Source organism: Phyllostomus discolor, chromosome 5 (assembly GCF_004126475.2).
Source record: "Phyllostomus discolor isolate MPI-MPIP mPhyDis1 chromosome 5, mPhyDis1.pri.v3, whole genome shotgun sequence".
Taxonomy (NCBI): Eukaryota; Metazoa; Chordata; class Mammalia; order Chiroptera; family Phyllostomidae; genus Phyllostomus; species Phyllostomus discolor.
The window spans coordinates 93210337-93236020 of NC_040907.2; the positions used below are offsets into that span (position 1 = coordinate 93210337).

The window sequence follows — 25684 nt, forward strand, 5'->3', positions numbered from 1 at the left end:
AGGCAAGTTGGAATGAGAGATCAGTTGAAAACCTTAGGATAATTACCTTCTAAAAACTTATGCAGATCTCTGGTTTCTTCAAATTGAAAATTATTACAAACAGTTTATAAACATGACCTGAAGAATTTGGACAAAAGAGCACGAACGATGGTGGTTACATGTCTTAAGTTACAAATGAAAAAATGAAACCAAATGGGGAAATGCATGTTTTTTCCCCTCCTATTCTCTCTCACACATACCTTATGAGACCAGGCGAATCAATCATAATAAACTATTTCCAAGCAGGTTTCGACCCGAGCTCTCCACGAGAACCTGCTGCAGTGAAGGAAATGAATGCCTGCACAGTGCTGTAGCCCTAGTCACATGTGACTGCCAGGCACTTGAGATGAGGCCAGTGTGACTGAGGGACTGCCTCTGTAATTTTAGTTAATTTTAACTAAACTTAAGTAACCACAAGTAGCTGGTGGCTGCTTTTCTCAGTCAGCTGTCCTGGACATGTGGATGTGGCAATAAATCATCTCCATATGACCTATGTCACCGCCTCTGACATTCCCACCAAGGTCCAGCTCATATATCCAGCTGCCTCATAGAGGTTTTACTTAGATGTCCAGCAGATCTTTCAAAGTCAGTGTGACCAAAGAGAACCCTCCCTCCAGTCTTTCCAGTCTTAATAAATAGACCCACCATTTATACAATTACTCAAGCCAAAAGTGTTTGAGTCACCCTTTATTCTTCTCTCTCTTTCTCTTGATCAGCAAGTCCTCTCAGCCCTTTCTCTGAATTATACCCTGAATCCCTCAATTTCTGTTCATGTCCACTGCAGCCTTCTGAGACAAAGGCTCATACCTCCATTCATACCTCCCAACTGCTCTAGAGTGAACTCCACAAAAGCAGGACTTTATCATTCTTGTTCTCTACTGTATCTTCAGTACCTGGACTAGATATATACTTGGACAGAATATCTACATATGAGCAGGATGGGTGGATAGATGGATGGGCAGATGAATGAATTCATGGAACATGATGAAAACCTTGCTTCTTGTCTGGATAATCACGACACTTCCTGATGGATCTTCTTGCTTCCCACTCAGACCTCTACAACTAATTATTCACTTACCACCATGGTGGTATTTATACAGACATGAATCTGACCTTATACTCACGTGCTTCAAACCCTCTGTATTTGTTAGCACTGTGAAAGGCTGAGAACCAAAATGACAGAGACCTAAACAAAGTAGACATTATGTCTCATGACACTAGGGACCGAGACCCTTTCTGACATGCCAGTCCTGCCATTGTGTTCGTATTCCAGCCACAGAGAGGTGGAAAAGAGGAAGCAGGGACAACTTTCTCATTATGGTTGCTTCTTAGAAGCCATAGGTACCACTTCTTCTTTTATTTTTTATTTATTTATCTTTAAAGAGAGGGGAAGGAAGGGAGAAAGAGAGGAAGAGAAACACTGGTGTGCAAGGGAAACATCAGTCACCCCCAACCAGGGACCTGGTCAGCAACCCAGGCATGTACCCCCACTGGGAATCAAACTAGTGACCTTTCAGTTTGTGGAATGACACCCAACCCACTGAGCCACACCTGCCAGGGCCGTTGGCACCACTTCTTTATTTCATTCACCAGAATTCAGTAACCTGTCTACATCCAACTGCAAGGGTGGCTGGAAAATGTCTTATTTTGTATAGCTATAAGCCTGAAGGAAGAAGGGCAGAATGGATTTTGCAGGATAACTGGTGGCCTTTGCCACACCCTCCGTTGGCTTTCACTGTGCAATCCAAACTCCACACCATGGCCCATGAGGTCCTACGCCATCTGATGCAGTACACTATTGTAGCCAAATTGACTCTCTTTGGTTCTCTACATGTCAAGTTCTTACTTTTTCTTTAGATCATTTGTACTAGTTTTTCCTTCTGCCCCAAATGCTCTGTCTCTGACTTTGTAGGCATGGCCATGTCTTGTCACTATGATTCTGCTCATGTAATATCAGTAGAGCTTTCTCAAACTACCCATATACTCATCACCGAAATAATTCCTTTAGAGTCATCTGTTTTCAAGCATCTACCACTCCCTGAAAATACATGTAATTATTTGCCTCTCCATTCATACCTCCCAACTGCTCTAGAGTGAACTCCACAAAAGCAGGACTTTATCATTCTTGTTCTCTACTATATCTTTAGTACCTGGACTAGATATATACCTGGACAGAATATCTACATATGAGCAGGATGGGTGGATAGATGGATGGGCAGATGAATGAATTCATGGAACATGATGAAAATCTGTGTAGCAATGTTACAGAATAAGCATATGTGTGTGATTGTAAAATATTAAAGCTGGATAAACTAGAGTTCTCTTAGTCCAATTCTCACATATTAAACATGCGGAGAAAGGACACTGGTCACATAGGTGGTAGTAAATAGTAGAGATAATTTGCCAGAATTTCTCATGAAAGCCTTTTGAACTGGACATATTTGAACTGGATGCCAAAAAATTGTTTGGATTCAAAACTGATTGCTCAGCTGTATCATACAGCTATTGATTAGTAAATTGATGTCAGTCAGAATAAGGTCTTAGTAACTTGATGAGGGCATTTGTGTGCAAATAATGTTTTAATGAGCACAAAATGGTGCATTGTCAATAATGAATGATAACATGGGGTCACCATCTTCCTTTTCCAACCTTACTATTATTAGTCGACTGTCCACGAGTTGGCTTTTATCTTCTGAGTATTCCCATGAGAGGGCATGGAGCTGCTCCTCTGTCCTCTGTGTGTAGCAGAGGCCCTGCCCAAGGTGGATGTACAATAAGAACTTTCAAGGAATGGGTAACCATCACTAAAAGGTGAGGGTAAATCTTGTCGGGGGGGTTGGGTAAGTTTAAGAAAATTTTCATCATTGTAAAGAGTCAGGGTATTATTTCTCTACATTCCATGTATGCAGTTCATCAAACTTATTTACAGAATGGAGCCAAGCGTCAACTAAAATTCTGGGTAATTGATATGGTGTGTAGGGGCTTTCAGGCAGGACTCCAGCTTCAGTGTTAAGTCCTTGGCTCTAATTCTGTCCAGCCTACAGGATCTGAAACTAATGTTTAGAAAGGAGAAAAAGCCGAGTTCTAATTACTCTGTATCCTCACTTAGGGTTCAGTTGTGCATGCCAGGCTCAAGAATGCTAAGTGTCCAGTGTGGGGTAGATGCCAGCTCCCCAATTTTTACCTAGCCCTTGCCATATGAGACAGATTGGTAGTAAAATAGAGCCCAAGTGACCACAGGGGACACATCTCAGCTTAGTTATTCCTTAGAAGATATTTAAGCCTACGTGAACACTAAGTGTACCCCAGGACTCTGGGCCCCCAGGACCACTAAGGTTTACTGGGTGCTCTTAGGACTTATTATGGGAAAGCCTATGGACTAGGGCTCTTGCAGACATGAGCAGAATTCTTGGGCTGTACACATCGGATCGCTCTAGGACTAGACTGGGTTTTGGGCATGGAGGAAAGAGGGAGTGGGGCTTATGTGGGACACAGGGTCTGCTTAGATCTCTCTGCATTCTCATGGAGGGAGATCTTTAAAAATTGTGTTAGTGTTTTGTGTAATTTGAGTCCAATTACTTGAGATAGCTGAATGTAAGTTTTTCTAGGCGATCATACATTTTTCTTCCTTCACTGGCATTGGATATGAGGTTTTGGTTAGATCAAGAGGTTGTAAAGAAAGCCACATTCCCTCATGCCTGACTGCGGCACATAGCTGCTAGCTCTTCCAGATGCACTAACAGACAGATGTTGGTGACTGGCCCAGTAATGCCATGCCAAAAGCAGTCTGTTCATTTCATTCCAAACTGGGCCTTTTTGGAAAGGCAGAACTCTCTCACTTTCATATATTAGCCCACCCTTTGACTGTCTGAGTATTATTGTTTGAGGACAAGTGACATCAAGTTTGCAAAGTTAGCAAAAAAGGCAAACAGTGGGAACAAATCTTTGATACTGGTTCCAGCACTGGCATATATGGCATTAAGCTGATGGGATTCCAGCAGTTGGCAACAATGTGACATGCAAGTATCAGAAACCTGTCATCCCCTTGTGCCTGGTTTACATGGGTTGATTCTGTTGCTTTCACTCACGAAGAATAACCTTTTCTCTGTACTCTGTCCTGCACAGGCCCCAGGCCAGATAGCCAGGCATTTACTGCATCACCCTGAGGAGCTTAGGCCTTCCTGAGGTGATTGCAGGAACAGCCTGAAAAGGTAGAGATGTGGTGCAGTCAGAGAGCAGCAGTAATGAATGATGCCAGAGAGCTCTGTCTAGACTTGTATCCCACCTTCCTCCCCACTTCTGTCCTCAGAGAGGCCTTCCCTGATGGTTCACTAGAATTCACTAGCTTAATTCTCTGCATACACTTAAAGTTTTTAACTGTGGTAATATATATATATGTGTGTGTGTATGTATATAACTTATCATCTTAACCATTTTAAGTGTATAATTTAGTTGTGTTAAATATATTCACATTGTCGTGCACCCATCACCACCATCCCTCTCCTGCTGAAACTCGGTGCTAATTAAATGCACAGGACAGCCACCCCAGCCCCGCCCCCAGCCACGCCCCCAGCCCCACAACAGCCATTCTACTCTCTGCCTCTGCAAGGGTCACTACTCCAGGCACCTCGTGTGAGTGGAATCGCAGACTACTTGTCCTTTTGTAGACTGGCTTATTTCACTGAGCATAATGTCTTCAAGACTCATTCATGTAGCATGTGTCAGAATTTCCTTTCTAAGCCTGAGTAATATTCCATTAGTGTATATGCCACATTTTGTTTATCCATTTATCTGGCCATGGACACCTGGGTTGCTCCCACCTTCTGGCTATTGTGAATAACGCTGCTGTGAACATGGGTGTGTATAATTACCTCTTTTGTACAGATACCTCTTTAATGCCCTGCCTCTGATTTTTTTTGGAAATATATCCAGAAGTGGAATGGCTGGAACATATAGACTCACTTTCTTCATCTGTAGAACAAAAGGGTCGGCCTCCAAAGCCCACTCTGAGCCTTGGGGCTGTCTCCAACAGTGCTTGTCATGACTGCTGAGGAACAAGGGCCTTCAGAGCCCCCACCCACAGGGATGGCTGTCACCCAGCAGTGCCAGTCTCCTCTGTGGCACTAAGAACAAGGCTGTCTTAGAACTGTGAGGCTCCATGGCTGCTTTATTTCCAGTGAGGGGCCTTCCCCCGACCTTCCAAACAGGCACACTTTTTGAGGAGGAACAGGGAGAAACAAGATACTAGTGCCCACTTACAGAGTTCATAGATGTTGGCTTTGTGGTTTCTGTGGAACAAGTGAGTTTTTCTCTTTTCTTCTCTCTTCAGCTCTGAGGTTTATCTGCCTCCCTGCAGCTCCTGCTTGCTGCCTCTGCCACCAGCACCCCTTTCTGCCTCTTTCTCACTTTCTGAAGTCCAGCTCTAGACTCCCAGAGGTGTGCTCTCAGGGCCTCTGTGGTGTCCATGTCGAGTTTCTAGCTAATGTAAAGCTGGGTCATTTAATAAACCCATAAGGCCAGGTAATTAAAGACCGAGGAGGAGTGTGGAAACGTGTTTTTTGTTTCTTTAAGCCTGTTAAAACCTCTTCTTTGTGTCCAGCGGGGCCTACTGTTTAATGCGGAATTTGAGAGCTTCATTATTCACAGTGCGATGCATTTAATTTGGCGGCACTTTGCCTGAATTCAGAGCTGGGCACTTGTTGCAGTACCTTGGCAGCCTAATGCATTATTCTGAGTATGTTCTTTAGAGATGAGCTAAAGAAAATTAAGTGACAAATTCATTCTCACAACATCCCAGCTCTGCATCCCAGCTGTAATGCATCTCTCCTAGCAACAAAATGTTCTCTGAGGAATTTTGAGGACAGAGGTTTTTGTTGTTTCATACGGGCCAGCGCAGGCATGTGTGTTGGGTACCATAAGTAGGTCGATGGGGATGTCCTGACCCCTGGTCAAGCACTTGCTGTGACTTGCTGAGACCTCAGAGGAATTCTGCAAGAAGCCCACACCCTTTTCGGAAACTAGGACGATTAGGTCCAACAGTGCAGAATTCCAGACTACAGTCCAGAACTGTAGGTCTGGTCTACAGTTGTGTGGTTCAATTCAGACATCCATGGTTTGGAAATTTTTGTTTTATTGTGGTCAGATATACATAATATGAAATTTACCACTTTAGGTATTTTTAAGTGTGCAATTTGAGAAACTGGGGAATTAAGTACATTCACATTGTTGTGTAACCATCACCACCATCCATCTCAGTTTTTCATCTTGCAAAACTGAAACTCTGTACCTATTAAACACTTACTTTCACACCCCTACGCCCGGCCCCTGGCAACCACCATTCTGCTTTCTAAGTACCTTGTATAAGTGGAATCATCTAGTTTTTGTTGTTTTGAGTCTGCCTTATTTCGTATAGCGTAATGTGTTCAGGGTTCGTCCATGTTGTAGCCTGTGTCAGAAGTGCTTTCTTTTTGAAGGCTGGGTCATAGTGCAGTGTGTGCACACACCACAGTTCGTTTATCCCTTCGTCAGTTGCTAGACGCTCAGGTTGTGTCCGCCTTTTGGCTACTGTGAGTAATGCTACTATGAACTTGGCTGTGCAGGTATCTGCGTGGGACCCTGCTTTCAATTCTTTTAGGTATGTATTTTGAAATGGAGTTGCTGGATTATATAGTTTGAAGGACTTTTACTATATTCCTTGGAGGCCATCTTTGAAGATCTGGTAGAACTTAGTGCAAACATTAATAAATAAAAGCATATGTTGACATTATTTAAGTAGAAGTAACAGGAGGCAAAAATATGGTAATTATTGAGCAATTAAGGCATAAATTTGAACTGGATGGAAACCAGAAGGCAGTGCTGTTGTTATGTTTTATTTTCTTTATAGCATATATATAGATAGATAGATAGATTGTTCTTGCTGCCAGAGAAATGTTTTCTAACTGATTAAACTAATGTTATTTAAAATTATTTATAACAGTCATAGTTTTCATTCATCTACATTTTAAAGAATTAAGAAGCATTTTATATAGAATTTTTTAATGAGTCTGACAGATTAAATTCTTTTACCACCAAGTCAACAAGTGGTAGGAGATTCTTTATTTTAGAGGAGCATCAGCTTTTGTGAAGATTCACCATAGAATGTCTTACAATTGTAAGCTCTACTAATACACAAATATTTAATTCAATGTACAAAAACATCTTTTACACAAAACTCTGGTGTGCTTGCACCTAGAGTCGATAGTCAGCAAGCATCTGCTGTGTTACGCTGTCATTTTGGCTTCTTGACTTCATTTGTTTGTGCAGTGGCTGGCACTGCACGTCACTGCCACACACTACGGGCACCGGCATTATTCCGACCCGGCAGAAAGCTGATGGGACTTCAGGTAGCAGAATCAACTGGAGTTGCCACAGCAGGAAGAATCTTTTTTAGAGGTGACTGTGAAGATGTCTCTTTATTCCATGGCTTAAATCTGTCAAGGGCTCATGGCACTTTGGGAACAAAGGACACATTTTTCACTGTGGCTTATCAGGCTTCCCTGTGTGGCCCCAGAGGACCCCTCCAGCCCTGCTTTCCCTACTCTCCACCTCACTTGCTGGTTTCACTTCCTCGAAAACTTGATAATCTGTTGGATCTCTCACCTTTTGCACAGGCTCTTCTTTGCTAGAACACTCTTCTGTGACCTTCTTGGGGTGAAATTTGCTTGTCAGGTCCTCAAGTGATGTGTGCCATGTTTCCTAGGGATTTTCTCCTGACCCTCACCTCTGAGTGAGTGGCCCCTCCTCTGTGCCCTCGGTAGTCTCTCCTGTTCATCATATCACTTCTTCATGCAAAACTCAGTTTGATGAAATATTGAGTAGATATAAAAATACTAATAGAATATATCAGGTATAAAGGTTCTGGCATCATGCACATTTGTGCACCAACCGCCCAATTTTAGAGGAAGAACACCATAGTCATTGCATCTGAAGTCCCCGGGTGCCCCTTTCCACCACCCCTCTCACTGCCGTCCTCCCAGGAACCACGAGCCTGGCTTGTGTGTGACTCCTTCCCCTGCTTCTCTTTATAATTTTGCCGCCTCTGTTAGTATTCATTTAATTTTGCATGTTTTTGAACTTTTAGTAAGTTGAATTGTATAGCATATATTCTTCTATATTTTCTTTTTACTTAGCATTATTCCTGAAATGCACCTGTGTTGACCTTTATAGCTGTAATTCACTCATTTCACTGCTGTGTGAATATATCACCATTATTTGGCCTGTACTTGATTCTTTTTACATACCTCTATTTCCTCCCTTTCCCTCATGCTCCCATTTTTATTCGAACACACAATTATAAATTCCCAAAGGGCAGATATTGAGTTTATCTTGCTCATTTTTATGTCCAGGTATCTGGCACATAAGAAAATATTTGTTAAATAAAATGTGTACCCTTTGGCCTGAGGGTCTACCTGTGAATGGGAGTGAGCAGCCATAGCATTCTTGTTTGGCCAAAGCTCTTTCCTTCTTACACCTTCCCTCACCACAGTGCTCCAGACCAGGGCTCGGCAAACTTTCTGGAAAGGGCCAGCTGGTAATTATTTTGGGCTTTGCAGGCCATTTGGTTTCTCTCATAATTACTCCATTCTGACATTGTGGCGTGAAAGCAGCCATAGATGATGCATAAACAAATGGGTGCCAATAAAGCTTTACTTACAGAAATAGGCATCAGGTTGAATTTGGTCCACTGGCTATAGTTTGCCAACTTCTGCTCTGGAGAACTGCTCCAGTTGGAAGGGAAGACAGTGATGCTATTGGATCAGAGACAGGAAGCCTTGATCGTGCCTGTGCCTTCCAAGGGGACCATCCCAGTCTAGTAAGACAAGGACAAAGAGTGGGCTCGTGGCACCTCATAAGGCCATAGGCAAAATAATACGGCTCAAGTGAAGGTGGAAAGGTAGAAAAGTGCATGAGACTCGCACCAAAGTGCATCTTAAATGTCAACATGTTATACGTATAGACTGTTGCAAAGCCATGAATAAAAACACTGTAACATCTGAGCTAGAACAGTTCAGGTATCTATGTCACCTCCTTTCATCCGGACCCTTTCTTCCCTCCTCCATCTCTAGCATCTGAGGCTTGAGCCTGGCTGGCTCCATGTGTGAAGAACTCAGAGTTGGCGCCTCTGTTCTGTCAAGCACACAGAGGATATTCTGATAGAGAAAACATTGTCTCTTATTTGTCAAATTGAGCAGAACGGTATCTTCAAAAGTTCTAGTACAAGGGGGGAGACCTGGACTGAGCCATTTCCTTGCATGAAAGTGGCCCCTACACTCATGACATCGGCAGACCAAGCAGAGCACTGCAGTGCCAGAGCGCAGGCTCAGGTGGACACATGTGAACCCTGAGGCCATCTTGCTCTTTTCATTATTTGAGTGGGGACACTTCTGCCTTCTTCACAGGATTCTTGGGAGGAATGTGACTTGCTCCTTGTGAGAGCAAATAAGTTTGAAAGAAGTGTGGCTGAAGGGAAGTCAAGATGATGAGGATAAGAGAAAGAATAGGAAGGAACAAACAGCCATGCTTACTGAGCTCTGTGCTCCTCATTCCATCCTCACAGTGATCCCAGAGGGAAGGTACTGCCACTGTCCCCTCTGACCAGAGGGTTATTTGGCCAGGTTTGCTTGACTAGTGATAGAACCAAGATTGAGACCAGTCTGTCTGGTTGGAGAGTTCCCATTCTGCACCATGACCCTGCCCCACATGGTGTTGCTACCAATGCTTTACATTTGGCTACTATTACATCATTACTGGGGGGTGGTCCTAAAACCCCTCACCACTGAGGTGACTGGCTCAGCCCCATTCTGCTCTTGATCATGCCCTACCTGTGTCAGAATAGAAAAAAACTGCCATAATGAAAGTTCCCAGAAAAAAAATCAGGGTATAAAATTGTAGAGAGCTGAGTCTCCACCATGATACAGGTGCTGTGGCCAAAGGCCAGGTAGATGTTACTAAGTTAGGGTTTTGTTTCCCCCTACCAAAGATGGGGTGCCTCAGTGGGACTTTAGTTAGTCCCTGTGGTGGTTTTAGGACTCCAATGATAGAGACATAGAAAGTGGTCTAGAGATATCAGCTATTCCTCTAAGGACACAAAGCATCCAGGAAATTGTGTCATGTACGATGTGTATTTGAAGCATTTTTGAAAACTCAACAAAAACTCAACTAAAACTCAACTGCACATAACAAAGTGTGGAAGTCATTGGTGCCTTTTGCCAATATTTCTTTTCAGTTGGGCAGGTCCATGTGCCTAGTTCCGACCAACGAACTATGAGTAGAAATGACATCTTTTATGGTCTGGAACATTTAATTACCTGTGAGAGACACAGGCTTCTAAGACATCAACCAGCAATATTCAGGAGTTGGCTGCTCTTTCAGCCTACATCTCAAGTGACAATGATGAAAAGAGACCCCCTGCCAACCCTCAGTGGGCAGGTAGTTTGAGCAAGAAATAAACTTTGGATGTTTTAAAGCTCTGAAATTGGTAAGAGTTGTTCATTCCTACAGCATAGCCCATGACTAATCCACAAACCTACAACAGTGATCTGCCTGAAAAGCAGATTGTTTGTACAGTTTTAAAAATGACTCTACATGAGCTAGGACTGGAATGAAAGAATGTTAGTATTGCTTTGGGTGTATAGAGTTTTACTGGAGAGTAAACAAGGAGTTCTAAAAATAGAGTCCAGTTCCATAGGACTTTGTACGTATTTGATTGTACTTATTGATAAATCTATCAATGTGGCTGATTTTATGATAATATTGAGAAATGTTTGTTTCATTGGTAGGCCATTGTTAGGGGACTCAAATGTATATAAATGCTACTAACTGATACATATAAATTAGTCCCTTGAGTAGTCTTCATATCAATGCCTTATGATTATGGTTTGAAGTAATTCTTTGTAAGAAGACTTTTTTTACTGACATCTTAACCAACTATATTACAGGATAGCTTAGTGTAGGTATTGTATTTAAAAAACATCATTCCTATTTGCCAGACTGATTCCTATGCATTGGCAACCTTAGTCTAAACATTTACAAAACCTGCTAAAGTTGCTGAGTTTGGACAAACCACTCACCCCATAGGCTCTGTGGTGTTAGCATATTGTTCACATATCACACTGCTGTCCCAAAGCCTGTTTCCTATTAACTGTGTCTTCAACAGTTACTATTCAGGATTTTTGCACCTTTTACCCTCTCTCCACCTTATCCATCATCACGTTCTTTAGATTTTTCTCTTTTGTTTGCACGCAGGCGCGCGTACACACACACACACACACACACACTTGCTCTCTCTTCAAAGATTTGAATTGATTCTGCTCTAAAATCCCTGACATTATGGGAAATGACTGCACAGTATTCATCATCCCTAATGAACAAAACTGCAGGAACCCTTTGAAATGCTTCTTTGGGAACTAAGGGAGGCTTTTTGGCTAGTTGTCATTAATCCGAGCCCACCTGGCTGTGTGACTTCAGTGTGCGTGGTGTAAGTTTCTGTCTTAAGCACAGACTCCAAGGCTTTAGGTTTTCAACTGTGTTCAAGGTGATATGGACCAGGGCGAGTTAGTGGGAGAAAATTTAATATTGGGTGAAAGAAAAAAATGGCAGCATTCCAGTCTCTGCAAGGCATGCTTGCCTTTCCCTTCTACATAAGCTAAAATTTTCCAAACCAAGTGGAAATACTGTCTATCCTCCCCTCTCCCACCCCAGGCCCTGCAAGTGTATAATACCTTGGATTTGCTACATGGTGTTCTGTAGTTCATTGACAGTGACCCATAGCGTGAGATAAAAATTTCATCCTTGCCAATGAGAAGCACACCCTGAACTTTCTCAGGGAGTATTTGGTGGTTTTTTAAGTTTTTTAATTATGCTTTAAGAGGTGGGTTTTTCCCAAGAGCTTCTAATCTAATCTTTCCCAAGAGTAAATTGTAAGACTTTTGCTGAGAAGAAAGAATATTTGAGGGAGAAGACACCTAAGCCCCTTTGGTAGAGGAGAAGTATGTTTTAAATTTCTGCTCCAGGCAACACTCAGCAATATGACATGGTCTCAGAGATGGGCCAGGTGGAGGAGAGACTCTCCAGAGAGCTCAGTAAGGGACTCAAACTTCCATCACGGGAACACAGGCGGAATCCTGGCAGGCCAGCAGGAAGAGTAGAGCAGGCTGTCCTATGAAGTCAGGCTTTGCTCCAGCTGCAGCTCAGCACCTAGACCACAGTCCAGCTCGTCCTTCATGTTCAAATCTGATGCTAGGAGAGGTACAAAACATAGGTAAGGCCAGACAGATGGTGTCTGAACTAGAGTTAGAACTCAAACCTCCTGAATAGCAAGCAGTCTGATGTCCCTCATATAGTAAAAGGAGCTGACAGTTGTCCAGGAGTATACAAAAAGAAGAAAATGATTGATTTTCAAAGGAAATTTATGCCTATTGTCTGAGTAATAATAACAGCAACAATCACTGTGCAAAAACTTTGTTTAAATTCTCCTCGAGTCTTGTAGGAGTAGATTCTCATGCATGGACTGGGAGAACTATCCAGGTTTTCCGTGTCTATGTTTGATGGACTTTGGCCATGTTGACCTCTGGCCCTCCAGCACACCCATCTGACAAATGGAGGGCCAGAAAGAGAGGCAAGGGATTCTAGGTCAGCTGAGCAAGAAGGACTGTTTCCGGGGCTGCTGGGAATACTGAATGTTAAAGGAGGACTTGAGGATACGTAGGAATTAGTCACAAGTAGGTTAGCTATGTGCTGTTGTTGCCAGTTTCCATGTAAACAGGTTCTGTAACGATGACACCCAACCCTTCACACACCTCAGGAAACATCCTTATGCGCATGTCCCTGGTCTGGGGTTGGATGGAACTACTCATAGGAGTTGCTTAACAGTAGTTTCCTCAGCCAGGGAAAAATTTGTATGTCCTGTTCTTGCAGTGGACTTGATGGGCTCAAGGAGGAGATGAGTCTTCCAGGGTGAAGCATAAATGCCACTTGCCACGGTCACTGCCTCGGAGCCATTAGCTCCTGTTGAGGTGTGTCAGTAGTCTCCTAACTTGTTTCCTGGCCACTGCCCCTCCTTTTCTCAATACTATTCTTGGGGCTTCTGTAGAGCACAGCACAGATCACCCTGGAAGTCAGCCCAATGGCACTCGCTGCCATTCACATTGAAAAACCGGGTCGTACCCCTTGCTTCCAGTGTGGCTGCACTGGTGACCAGCTCTAAAGCTGGGAGAGGCAGGGCCTGCCTTAAAGACTGGACAGAGGAGGCTGCTCACATTCAGTCTCCACACTGTTCCACCAAGAGTGTTGGAGGCATCAGGGAGGCAAGACCTGAGCAGGTGGGCTCTTCCATGGTGTTCCCCATTGTTCTCTTCCCTGTGTTCCTTCCCCTTGACTCTCTATATCCACACCCAGCCCTTCCTTCCATCTGAAATGCCCTTATTCCTCTGTCCACCATTTGCATTTCCAAATTCTAGCAGTTTCTCATTGGACCAACTCAGTAGGCCCTTTCTTCCCCCTTTCTAATAATATGGAATGCTTCACAAATTTGTGTGCCATCCTTGCACAGCAGCCTTGCTAATCTCTGTACCATCCAATTTAAGCACGTGTGTTGCCCAGGCAGTCACAAAGGGCCCTTTGTCTTTATAGATCATCCCATGTCCCCAGGCCCCAAGCTACAGGGCCAGTGTCACTCTAGTGAACCCCTGCCAGACTTTACTTTTGCCTTTCTTATGATCTGTGTCACGTCTCTCTTCAGCTAGCCTACAAGGTTAACATATGTCCCATTGGGTTTTTTTTCCAAGTGACCCAACACAGCATTTGTACATTGAGCTATATACCTAAATACACTGAACTGTATTCAACAGACTCTAAAATATTTGTAATATAGGTGAATGAATTAGGGATTGGTACAGGGTGGCTGTAATTGGAAATTTAGGAGAAGGCAAGAAGGACCTCAGTTTGCAAGATGGGAGTGTTTCTGTGGACTGGAAGATGGAGGTAATTATTGGTGAAGATATGAGAAGGCACATTCCAAAATGAAGGAGATGCATGGTGACTGAAATGGGAGCTACATGATACAAGCAGAGAGAGGTGGAAGCTGTGGTGGGAGGTGGCAGGGCCGGCTGGGGTCTAACCTGGCTCAGAAAGGTTGGCTTAAAAGGAGAGCACTGGGAGGGTTCACTCTGCACCAAGATTTGGTGTTGGCTTCATTCAGCCACAGGACAGCAGTGGTTAAATGAATTGCTCAAATCGTACAGTGAAATGGGGAGGGAGGAGGATGCAGCTGGGTGTCCCCTTCTCATTAGTGAATGCCACTCTGAAATTTTTGCACAACAGACATCTGTATTCTGAAGCCATCATTAGTATTTACTGCTCTGCTCTTACTGGCACAATTGCTTAATAAAATCTGCAGGACCTTTAGTACTCCAAATGCAAGGTGTTTTTCCAAAGAAACATGTATGGCTATAAAATATTCAAAGATGAAATGATGAAGAGGCTTCCTAATGCCTGCTAGAAATGATACTGAAATACACATAGCACTAAATGAACTTATTTCTACTATTAAAATTCCTAGTTTACCAACTGCTTAAAAGGCAAATTTAAGGCAACAGAATATTCATGTGTTGTCCTCTAAGGGGAACATTTCAAGCAGAATAGAAAGACAGTTGATAGACATTTCTATCTGGATCTCTTCTTTCTGCCCCATTAAACCAGAAATTGGTCTTTGCCAGTACTAACCTAGTATGTGTGTACAAGGGAAGATAATTAACTGGAAAGAGGCCAATTGCAGAATTGCTTACCCTCTCATACTTAATATCAGCCATGTATATTCAATGCTGATACATACATTAGAGGCTTTATGTCCCCTCCCTGGAAAAAGACTCTGTACAAAGAGCAGTAAATTACATCTGCTGGAAATAGGTTGTGCGGTAGGACTGAGCAGTTTATCCCTGCAACTCCCATCTTGGCCCACAGTCATGGCCTTGGCACTAGCCCACTGGCCCATGTTGACCCCCAAACAAGGAAAGCTTACAGTAATGCCCCCCACCACGGTGATTGAATGGTTTAATCGGATGCTTAACTGTGCTGAATATGTGGAAAAGCAATTAGCTTGCTGAGGGTCAGTAGCTGATATTCTATTTCAAAATGCAGAATTAATCAGACTCAACCACGGTTGTATAAGCAATATTTTGAAAGGGGGTGGTTTGTTTTGAAGCTGGGAGTGCTGAAAATGCTAAATGATGAAGATGAGTGGATTAAGCAACTACCATCTAAGTCCTTTTCTCTTGGGCTTACTTTTAATTTTTGTTTGCATTTTGTGTAGCTTACTGTCATTTAAAATCTCACTTTCTGTAGCTGTTGAGATGATTTTTTATTAAACATATTTTTTGTGTGAAATAAAGAATGTATTTGAATTTTTAATGATTAAAATGTGTTTTATACTGTCTTATATTGCAATGTCTGGAACAGAATTCAGAAATTTAATTAAAGTCATAAAACATAGAAAGATACTATAACAAAAATTATTTTTAACCCTTAAAAATGTCTGTGTAATACATTTTAACCAGTCTATAGTGGTCTGTTTACAAAAAATATGTAAATAAAGTTATGTACTCTATTATTACTAAAATTAGTGGCTTAGGAATAAATTCAGAGCACCTATTTAACAAAAATTTATATCAACAGCACACTTACAGATGGCTAACCTCTCCCAGTTTAACTCTTAGAAGACAACCTTCCATCTTTAAGGAAATTCCCCTTTTTGCAATATCTTCGTGATCCTGAGTATATTAAGTCCTCTTTCAACTTAGGGTTCGAATTTATAAAATATTGAAAACAAACATACCTGCATAGTAATGTAGTTAATCTGAGTTTCAGTGGGGTAACACATACATAGCATTAAGCAAACTTTCTAGCATAGCACATCACAAGTGCTCAATGAATTTGTATTAGTAATTACAAAGTAGTCACACAAACACAATGAATTTGTTTTGTGTATTAGTCAGAGTAACAGATGCTAGCCTCTGTAACACAACCCCCAGATTCCAGTAGCTCATTGATTCCTGCATTGGTCTGATGCTGGCAAGTTTTCCTGGGTGGGTCTCTACCAGGTAATGATGACTCAGTGATTCAGAAGTTTCCAATCTTTTGATCTGCCATCTTTATCATCTGACCTCCACTGTCACTGCAGAAAGGAAAGAGATGTAAATGATTGAACAGGAATTTTGATGACTGGCCTCAATGTGGCATACTTCCCTCTGTATTCCGTTGGCTAACAGTTGAATGGGACCCAAATGAACTGCAAAGGAGCTGGTAAATGTCTTCTTTCTTCATGTTCAAGAAGAGATGGGATTGTTGAACATCCTATCATTCCTGTTGCACTCATTGTTCCAGCTATTATTGCTGTGCAACAAATTATTCTAAATTTACTGACATAAAACAACAGCCAATTTCTTTTTTAAATTGAATTTATTGGGACAACATTGGTTAACAAAATTATGTAGGTTTCAGGTGTGCAACCCCTCCAGTTGTGGGCTCTGGCCATGTATCCTGTTGACTGACATCATGCTGAGACTCTTGCAGCTATTTCTCAACTTGTCACCCTGTTCCAGGACTCTGGCCCATCAAGCCGTCTCTCTGTTGTGCCCCCAGATAAATCTTACAAAATCGTTATTTTTTTCATTGTCACTTTCTTGCTGACTGGCTGCCCTTTGCTTGTAACTCCTGCTTTTCATTTCATCATAGTTAGATTTCACCCACTTTTGCCAAGGTACACTCTTTATCCCAGCCAGTCTTCCTTCTCTTGGTCCTCTCACCTTACCATGGTCATTGTTCCACCTCTCCACCTACATTGTTGCTGCCGTGTGGAATGCCTATTTGGAACTTAACTTTGAGATCCCTCTCAGTGCCACATGTTCTCTGAGACCTATAATCACAATTTTAGACTGTGCCAACCTCCCACTCCTGGATGGTTTTTCTCCTCCATCCATCTGCATCTGAATGCTTACCATGTGCAAAGTGTGCCATGGAGGTGACCCAGAGACGCCCAGGGCATGAACCTAGCTACTCAGCTTAGCCTCTAGCACAGGCATTAAAACATGCACAAAAATAATTCTGATGTTCAGTAGAATGTAATAAATACTTTATTTTTTATTTATTTTAATTTTTTAAAATCCTTACCTGAGGATATGCTTATTAATTTGAGAGAGAGAGGAAGGGAGAAAGGGGATGGGGAGAGAAAAAAGAGAAACATCAATTGGTTGCTTCCCACACATGCCCTGACTAGGGATTGAACCCGCAACCTTTTGGTGAACAGATTGACGCTCCAACCAGTTGAGAAACCCAGCCAGGGCAATACTATATTTTTTAAAATGTAGGTTAAATTGGGCCTATTTATAATAGTTAGGATTTATCTCTATGTCCAGAGAGAGATAGTATGGTGTACCAGCTAAGAAGTCAGATTCTGAAGCCAGAGGATATGTTGCCAATAACTAGCTATGTGGACTGGGCCAGTACTTAACCTTTTTGTGCTCAACTTCTTCATCTGTGAAGATGGAGATAATGAGATCGCCTAGGTACCAGGGTTGCTGTGAGGATTAAACATATTGACATGAGAAGTGCTAGGAGAATACCTGGCACATAGTAAGTGTTAGAGGCACATAGTAAATGAGAATACCTGGCACATAGTAAATGTTTGTTGTTATTGCCTCCATTGCCACCACCATCATCACCACCACCAGCATCACCACCACCTCCACTGTTGTCTCCTATACTTGACTGTGAGTTCCTGAAGGACAGAGATCACAAGGTTAACATCTCCCTGAGCATCGCAGCCTTTGAAGGGAGCAATAGATAATCTGATGCCTGCCCTCTGCCACAGAGGGCAGGATCAGTAGCGCAAGCATCTTCATCTCTCCCCCAGGCTCTCCTGTGCTGGCACAGCACCGTTTCAGAAGGACAGTGTCCTCAAATTAATTGGCTGAGGATGGCTGTGTCAGGAGTCTCCAAGATCACCCCCAGGACTGATGATTCACTGGAAGACTCACAGGACTCAGCACCTCAACATCTAGTTGGCTGTGATTTGTTACCACAAAAGGACACAGGGCAGTGTCCACAAAGGGGAAGAACACATGGGCCACAGTCTGGAGGAAACCAGGCCCAGGTTTTCCAGAGCCCTTTCCCAGTGGAGTCTCACAGGATGTGCTTCATTCCCCCAGCAGTGAGTTGTGACAACATGAGTGAAATGCTGTCCACCAGGGAAGCTCATTAGAGATCCAGTGCCCTGGGTTTTCACTGGAAGCTGGTCTCATGCACACCCTCTACCTAGCACATACCAAACTTTGCCTTCTCCAGAGGAAAGCAGATGCTCAGCATAAACCACATGGCCTGCACAAACTGTGTAGGCATGGAGAGCCACACTTGTCAGTTAGGGGACAGTGGGGCGACTCCTGCAATCGGGTTCCCAGAGGCCAGCCAGGGCCGGCCTTGCAAGGAGGCCTCTGCAGGAAGAGCAGTCTCAGGTCTGCTGTTCTGGCACCTTTCTGCACAATGGCACAGGCTGAGACTGCATGTTGAACAGCTTTTGACTAATTGGAGTCTTATAAGAAAAAGAGAAATCCCATTCTTTTTAGCATATTTAACCACTCCATAATTATTTGGTGACAAAATAATTGGAGAAAGAGATTTGAGGCCAAATTTTGAGAAGAAAAACAAATCAAAATTTCAAAGAAAGTTTCAGCCTAAAATCTCTCTTAATTTCTGCATTCGAAGGCTCACATTGTAACTCCCATATCGTGTTTCCAGCTCTCTGACTGATACAAATGGCCCAGCCAAGAGCTCAGAGTCTGTCCAGAGGATGGGAGCCCCAAAGGACCATGGCTTCCCAGGTGACAGCGTCAGAGGGTGGTCTCTGGCCTTTGGACTCCACACTCCACAAGAAATAAAGCTCAAGGATAAGAACCTTCTCCATGGCCTTCCCCTCCTGTCCAGCCCCGTTCTCGTTACATGCTTTTAGCATCTGCTCCCATCCTTCACTGAACCCAATAGGACTCCCTAGACAGCTATTAAGAGGGAGCTGCAAGCTGAGAAGTTAGTGCATCTTGCCATCCTTATTCTATAAAATTCCTGTTCCCTCTTACTGCATACGCACCCTACTTCAAAACACCAGAGGGACATGACTGACTGGTGTGCTATGTTTCCTCTGACTGAGGAGGGAGTTCATTAGGGCCAGACTTCCATGACCTTGCCATTTCATACTTCTGTTTCCACCTTCTTTCGGGCACTCATGCCCTTAAGGCAGAGCTCAGACTGTGGACCAGGTTGCCCATGTTAAAAATCCCAGCACTGACACTTCTAGCTGTTTGAATGTAGACAGGAAACTGTTCCTCAAAATAGGGACAATACAATGTCTATGTAGGTCCTAGGTGGTACCTGTCTTAAGATACTTGTGGACCGGAAGGAGATAGTAAATTTCATTGGTTCTACAGTGCACCCCTCACACACACATTCACATCTGTGAAATCAGGACGTATCTTACAGTCAGGGCCGTGTCAGAGGCTAACTGGCAGCTTTTTTTCCCCGGTGGTACATTCAGTAATGGTGCATCTTAAAACCAATGGCATCAAAGATTAGATTAAATACTGTAAAAGGTATGCAGCACTCAACACAATGCCTACCAGGAAACAAATGCTGTTGAAGGTTAGTTTTTATTGTCATCACCAGTGTCATTATCATCATCAAACACAACATCCCTCCAGGAAGGAGTTCAGCTAACATTCATTTAGTGTTTTCTCTGTTTTGATATCTAATTCTTAGAACACACAAGACAGAGATTATCATCCCCATTTTACAGATGAGGGAAGTGAGGCTCAGGAAGTCAGGGCAACTTACTGTACTTTCCCCCACAGAGCTGGTAAGGGCCAAACCTGAGAGTCTCACCCAAGAGTTTGTAAGCTACAGCCCTGGCCCAACCCAGCCAGCTGCCTTTTTTATGTGTATTATGAGTGGTTTTTACATTTCTTAAAGAGTTGTAAAACATCAAAAGAAGGTTAATATTTTGTGACACGTGAAAATCGTAAGAAATTTAACTTTTAATGTCCATCAGTAAAGGTTTGTTGGAATACAGCCCTGCTCAGATGTCATAGGTAGTCTTAGTGGCTTTTGCACTACAGTGGCTGAGTCGAGTCATTGCAGCAGAAGCCACATGGCCCATAACAGCTAAATATTTGCCACTTGGCTTTTTACAGGAAAAGTTTGCCAGCTTTTGGTCTGGTTCTAGGCATTCCTACATGTGTTCTTTTGAGGACAGAGGGTACCTTGTTCATCTTTTTACCTCCCACACTTGGTAGGCCCTCAGTAGGTGTTTGCTAGATTGAATTTCTAGTATTGCTCCTAAGTTTAAAAAGTAAAAAAAAGTTGTGCTGGTACCATGGAATCAGATAAACAGCAAAATAAAATGATCATTTGCTCAAGAAGAGAGAAACCACTTACAGACTCTCCAAGACACTTTTTCACATAAACTTATATTGGTGTCACAATATCTCTTAGAGAGTAAATAAAATAAAGTGATTTTCTAGGAACAAGGCTTTGTTTCAGGAGCAGCTGAATGGGCAAATTAGTCTCAGGTAGAAAATGTTTTTGGGAAATTGAACATTTGGTTTCCTTCTTGTCTGCCCCTTGAAAGGCCTGCTGTGCCGCTAGGACCTAGTGTGGATGGCAGGGGCTTTGGCTGCCAGGAGACTCTTTAGCAGGTGTGTGGAGAAATGAGTCCATGATGGTCTGGCTTTGAAGGCCTGGTTAGTTTCAAGAGATCAATCAAATTATGAAAACTAAACCAGGATCGATATTTCCTCTGCATTAAATGTTTACAAGATAGGCAAGTGTAGGCACACTCAAGGTCACTGGGGGAACTTGCTCAACTTGGAGTTTGAACCATCGGGCACATGGGCCCACTGTCAGGGAGAGGCACTGGGAAGAGCGGGGAGCCCTACTACCTCAGGCTGCACAGGGAGGTGGCGTGGGGCCCCCAGGAGCTCCCTGTGGTTGCAGCTGCAGCAGCCTTGGGCCAGCACAGTCGGTTGATACCCAGAGCAGCTCTGACAAGTTACAGTCCTCTCTCCACACCCAGGCGGAGACTTCTCTCTCAAGCTTAGGAGTCCCTTGGGAGGAGCCCATTCTTCACATGTGTATAGAGAAAGCTTTGTGCAAAGTCAGAACCAAGAGCCAAGGCCTGCTGTGCTTGGAAGTCAGCATGCACCCTCTGTGTCCCCCAGACCAGTTCAGGATTCTTCAAAACTTGTTTAGCCATTTAAGTTGTTTTATTATGTATTTTCCCTTTAAGCCACCCCCCCACACCCAAAACTTAATTTTATAAAAAAGATTTTTTGGCATTCCTAGCTAATCGATGGATTTCTCTTTATGAATTTAGGAGGAAAAAAACCCAATCAAGGCATTTTTTAAAAGGGGAACATATACCATATTCCATAAAGTGAAGGGCAGTGGCGTGCACTGTAATCTAGTCTATAACAGTAATTCTAATAAAATTGGATCTATTTTCCTATAATTTGTCTTTCTACCCTGCAGAAAGTATAATGCTCAACAAATGTTAGTTGTGGTTACAGTGTACTGATTTTTCTTTTTTTCTTTTTGCTCTTGAATATGGAGGTATACCTATATATAAAGGAAATTTTCACATGAAAAAAGTTACGCTTAAGATATATTAAAAACTATTTCCAATATTGAAGCAATATTGTTTCAACACATACACATTTTAATACACATTTTAAGTATGAAGCATTTAAGCAGATTTTGGTTGACATACTTGTGTGCACTAGTCTGGGGTTTCTAAAAAATGTGGCTTCTAATTGAGAACCTAAAGATAGGTTTAGTTTGTACCATTACTTCTAAAAAGCAAGTTACACATGAACTTTTGGAAAACACTTGGGAGGTGGATATTACCTTAACCATAAGGTTGAAGGAAAATTACAGGGAGGTGGTGGTGATTTTTTAAATGTTAGGGTTATAGTCCTTCTTTTGTCATAATTTTTTTGTCCTTTTATTTTTAATTAGGGACCCTGCAGGGTGGGTCACAAGGGTTCAATGTGGTTTTATCGGTTCCCCTCTGCCTAGAGTGGCCCCATCTGTCTTGAGAAGAAAGGAGGCTGGAGGAATTACCAGCTTAGCTAAACATTTCACAGGAATATTAGGAAGGAAAAAAGTATTTTCTTAAAATATATAAATTGCACACTAAGTGACAGACATAATTGTGTTAAAAACAGAGCTATCTCTGGGAAAGACCATGGAATTTTAATTAGCTTATCATTCTGAGCACTTCTGACATGTCAGCAGGTTGATCCCAGAGGGGAAGCCAACTTCTGTGCCATATACACTTTTTTTTCAGTAGGTTTAAGTAAAAATAGCTGGTATGCAGCCTAAACAAGCTGCCTGCGGAGCCTGCCTCTGGAAAGCATCCTTCTGGGAGCTGGACCTGCCGCCTGCCCTGTGGATTTCCTCCTCCATTTGTCATTTCCCCTGGTTCTTGCTCTTTCCTGATTTGTATCATCCTTGTCCCCCCGCCGTTTCCACAGCTAATGGTGCCCCATTTTTTGGAATCTTTTTGCATAATTTACTACATCAGAGGATTTGTTTTAATTTCCCTAAAATTATACATATTAAATTGCCCATTATTGACTTTTTTTCAGCTTTTAATTGCTCTGACCCACTTTATGCCAAAATTTGGCCAATTTGACAGAAATGAACATTCCATTTAAAGCAGTGCTTCTGAGTCTTCTGAATCTTTTTTGAGTCAGAGACCCCTTCCAAGAGTCTAATGAAAACTGGATCCTTCCCCTGGAAAAATGCCTATCTAATACACATACACACACTCAAGCATGCACACATGTGCTCATATCTTTGTACATAAAAGCACAGAAAATTCATGACCATTCCTGGGACACATGTGTAGATCCCAGGTTGAAAATTGCAAGCTCTGGCTGAGGACAAGGGGCAAGTACCCTGGTGGGGAGCCTAATACACCATGCAAACACTGGGATCACATGGAAGGTGTGTCATGTGAGGGGCCAGAGCAGGAAGCATCTTTCCAAGATACATGTGCTTTCAAGTACTTTGTCATATGAACCAAGGATTCAGTTTTTGGTTAAAATCCCCTATTTCCAGAAAACGCTTTTTGTCCAAAAGGGTGGGAAGTGGTTATGTCCCCAGAAAACCTCCCACCTTTGCTATCCACCCTCAGTTACCTTGACCTTTTTGGAGCCCAGTGATGGGCTATCCAGGTGCAAGACCTTGGGCTACTGGTAAAGAGGCAGAGAGCCAGATGTTTCTTGAAGAGTCTGAGACAGCACAATAGGACTTAGCATTCTAGAAAACATAGCTCAGTGAGAAAGTGCAGAGACCAGTGCCCAGGTTTTGCCCTTTTCTGAGCAGAGGAAACGGTAGTTGCTCATTTGAGTCCTACTTGAGGTCACTGGATACATTGAGTGGAGAGCATCTTTTCCCTTTTCACCTCAATGTGTTTCATCTTTAAATGCTAATGAGTAGTCAGGAGTCCTTCAACAGAGCAGCCACTAGAAAACCTCACCTAGGATTTATTCTGTGCTCTTCTGCCACCATGAGCTATGTGACTCTGGGCAATCTGACTCACCTCCCTTAGCTTGAGTTTGCTCATCTGTGAGATGGGAATACCAATGTTTTCCTCTCGGGGTTGTGAGGAACCCATGTTGTAAAGCTGTGTAGTGAATGCCTGGCTCCTTCTCTGTACTCTCCAAAACCCAGATGTGTCTCTTTCCTGGCCAGGGTGGCTGTGAGCCTGCACTACCTTCTGGGGGGAAACTGGGAGAAAGATGGCCACAGAGCTATCTTTAGACACTGCCAGGGCCAGGTCCTGGGGCCAAGGGGGGAACGCCCCTGCAGGTGTCATCAGGCCTGGCTCATTGATGCCTGAGTGACGGTGTATAGGAATAGACATTTTAAGCTCTGACTAAAGAATGAATACCCACCTACCTGCACCTGCATGACCTCTTATCCTGCCTCAAAAGTTTGGTGTCCAAACTGTTTTAGAAATGTACTATGTATTTCTGAATCCTCTGAGAGGGATGCTCTTGCCACTGAAGCAGCCGTGACCTCCAGAAAGCCCAGAAAACCCAAAAGCTCCATGGAAAAGAGCCTTTGAGCTCTACATGCATTTTCTCTAAAGGTGTGCCAACAGAGACGTCTGGTGAGGGAGGGCAGTGACGCTCCATTGAGGTTCATGGGCCTCGCCGAGTGACTGGTTGCCCTTTGTAAGGAGGATCCTGCCTGCCTCCTCACTGCGTGGGGCCTGGGGTCATCCCCTGCCCTTTCGTTTTAGAGGAAATATCTAGGGTGACTGTTGCAACGCTGACAAATCTCAATGGAGTTTTAATTTTGAGTAGAGGATGGGCTAGTGCTGAGAGGCCACTTGCTTAAACCATATTTCACCTGCCATTGCCAGGACCCCTCCTGTCTGAGGTCCATGTGGCTTTGGCTGGAGCTGAGCCTCTGATTTAGAAATTCTCTAAGACTGATATTTGGGGCAGCCTTTCTGCTTATGGGAAAGGTCTGAGTGAGATCTGAGTAACAAACAACTCAGGCAAGGTTAGTTTTCATATATTACCAATGATGATAATAATAAAGTAGTAAGTTATTTATTGAGTCAGGAACTGTACTGGACAGTTGACACATATTAACCCATCATCTCACTACTATGAATAAAATCCTGACTATCACTTAACAGAATACTGTGGCTTAAAAACTGTACCAAAGTTACCTAGCCTTGCTGTGGGTGAGTGCTAGCTTGTACCCACATGTTTCTCACTTGACTCCCAGTGTCCTTCTGCCATTTCCTCTGTTGTTTCATGGTGCCTTAAACCTCTAATATATGTGTAACTACTGTAACAAGTTAAAGGAGTCAAAGAAAAATTAAGTGAATAAAAGAATAAGAAACCAACATATTTTTTGGTTGACAATTAGGAAGTTGTTTTAAAGTTTTCTGGTTTTCATTTTTCTTTTGCCTCCGATGTTCCCAGAAGAATTCAGGATAAAGATGCTTGCATTACAGACCTGATGACTATTTTTTTAATGTTCTAAAAATTTTAGTGGGAGAGGAAGGGGTCCTAAACATATGGCCCAATACTTGTCTTATGGTAACAATAGAAAATAATATTTCTAATGGGGTTATTCTGGAAAATCCATGAGGGATAGTCTCCATGATTATAGGTTTAACTGTGTTCTTTAATGTTTAATTCTTTGCCAAAACCTCTGTGGAGTAGAGAACACGTGCTCTCCACGGAAGGTGTCCACACCAGCTTGGCTCACTACGGCACCCCCAAGTGCCCGAACAGTGCCAGGAGTGTGGTGGGGACTCAGCACATGCTTAGTGACTGTTGGCACCTAGAAGACAGTATTTCAGGGAACCCTATTCTTTGCTCAAAGCATTGTGCCGGGATAGGTTTAGGGTGGAGGTTTAGCATGGTTTCCTCTTGTGTTTCCCAGAACTGGAGTAGGCACTGGAGGGTTTGTCTGTCTGAGCTGCAGCAGTTCACAGTGGACCTCATACCTTATCTGTCCCCTTACTCCTGTCACTTCTCCT

At 43.0% G+C, this 25684-nt stretch overlaps 1 protein-coding gene and 1 non-coding gene across 5 annotated transcripts in view; one reads left to right on the top strand and one right to left on the bottom strand.

The window, feature by feature from the left end:
• The window catches only part of SLC22A23 (solute carrier family 22 member 23), a 175548-nt gene that overhangs the window by 55978 nt on the left and 93886 nt on the right, over positions 1 to 25684 (top strand). The gene's annotated exons all lie outside the window — the stretch shown is intronic.
• Positions 13583 to 13685, bottom strand: LOC114498264. The gene has a single exon (XR_003684704.1). It is a non-coding gene; the product is annotated as a U6 spliceosomal RNA (small nuclear RNA).